Source organism: Schistocerca nitens, chromosome 1, assembly GCF_023898315.1.
Source record: "Schistocerca nitens isolate TAMUIC-IGC-003100 chromosome 1, iqSchNite1.1, whole genome shotgun sequence".
NCBI classification, from domain to species: Eukaryota; Metazoa; Arthropoda; class Insecta; order Orthoptera; family Acrididae; genus Schistocerca; species Schistocerca nitens.
The window spans coordinates 810,895,973-810,897,741 of record NC_064614.1 but is presented as its reverse complement, the minus strand read 5'-3'; the positions used below and the strand labels follow the sequence as shown (position 1 = coordinate 810,897,741).

The 1,769-nt window shown below is 46.7% G+C and overlaps 1 pseudogene; it reads left to right on the top strand.

Annotated features, from left to right (window-relative positions):
- The first annotated feature begins 221 nt into the window (after positions 1–221).
- LOC126203204 (5S ribosomal RNA) lies at positions 222–339 on the top strand (annotated as a pseudogene).
- Positions 340–1,769: the final 1,430 nt, after the last annotated feature.

The window sequence follows — 1,769 nt, the reverse complement described above, 5'->3', positions numbered from 1 at the left end:
ACGGTCGCAGGTTCAAATCCTGCCTCGGGCATGGATGTGTGTGATGTCTTTAGGTTAGTTAGGTTTAAGTACTAAGTTCTAGGGGACTGATGACCTCAGCAGTTAAGTCCCATAGTGCTCAGAGCCATTTGAACCATTTTTGAAGATGTATCCAAAACAAAAAGAAGTTAATCGCGTTGACATTTGATTCTTTTATTTAAACGCAATGATGTATCACGCAAGCCAACAGCCTTGCCGCAGTGGTAACACCGGTTCCCGTCAGACCACCGAAATTAAGCGCTGTCGGGCTGTGCTAGCACTTGGATGGGTGACCATCCGGTCTGCCGAGCGCTGTTGGCCAGCGGGGTGCACTCAGCCCTTGTGAGGCAAACTGAGGAGATACTTTATTGAGAAGCTCTCATAGTGCTCAGAGCCATTTTGAACCTAAATCTGTGGCTGGAGACACAAGACAGCTCTATTCACTCCCTGAGGCCATACACTCACATACACCGTCTGGAGAATACTCAGATAAGGGGCCTCCAAATGCAAAAACACCCTACAGAAATGGGGATTTGGGATTTATAGAGGACGACTCATAAGAATCTGCAGAATTCCGAACACAACATCATCTACTCAACTATACTTAAGGAATATAGGAATGTACTAAAACCACCGAAAGGCTAGTCTAATTGCAACGCACACAGAGGTGCTGAAGCAATCATTTTTTCCGCCCTCCATACTTGAATAGTATGTTTGAATGACTTCATTTTACTAAAGCACAGCGCCATAGAAGCTGCTGAATACTGGAGAGGGAAGACTTAGTGTACAATGGACACGGGAAGTAAAGTAAGTGGTAAGTCGTAAGTAGGGCGGATTACACTGATAGAATACTAGGCTCTGGCTCTGAGCACTATGGGACTTAACATCTGCAGTCATCAGTCCCCTAGAACTTAGAACTACTTAAACCTATCTAACGCAAGGACATCACACAACACCCAGTGATTTCCCTAAATCGCTCCAGGCAAATGCCGGGATGGTTCCTTTCAAAGGGCACGGCCGACTTACTTCCCCATCCTTCCCTAATCCGATGAGACCGATGACCTCGCTGTCTGGTCTCCTTCCCCAAACCAACCAACCAACCAACAACATCCAGTCATCACGATGCAGAGAAAATCCCTGACCCCGCCGGGAATCGAATCCGGGAACCCGGGCGTGGGAAGCGAGAACGGTACCGCACGACCACGAGCTGCGGACTAGAGTACTATGGAAATGCAGTCTTCTATGAAGGGGATTGCACACAAAACACTCGTGCGACGCTCGAGAATATTGCTTCTAGATGTGAGACACATACATATTGGACTGACAGAGGATAATGAACGTATACAAGAAGGGCTGCACGAACTGTCACAGGTTTCTTTGACCTGTGGGAGAACGTCACAAAGATGCTGGAAGAACTGAACCGGCAGACGCTTGAAGACAGATGGAAACTGTCTCGTGAAAGTCTACGTAGAAAGTTTCTAGAACCAACTGTATTTAATGAATCTAGGAATGTACTACAACTCCCTAAGTATCGCGAAGACAAGATTAGTCAAATTACAGCGCACACAGAGGCGCTGAAGCGACCATTTTTCCCGCCCTCCATACTTGAACAGTAGAAATGTGCGTGATGAGTGAGCGGAGTGGTTGGACCGTTATCAATAGCGATGAAACAGAGAGCAGCATTTGAACCGAAACTGCCATCTGAGCGAAGATTAGCGATTGGCGCTCTAACTGATAAGTTTCCTACTATT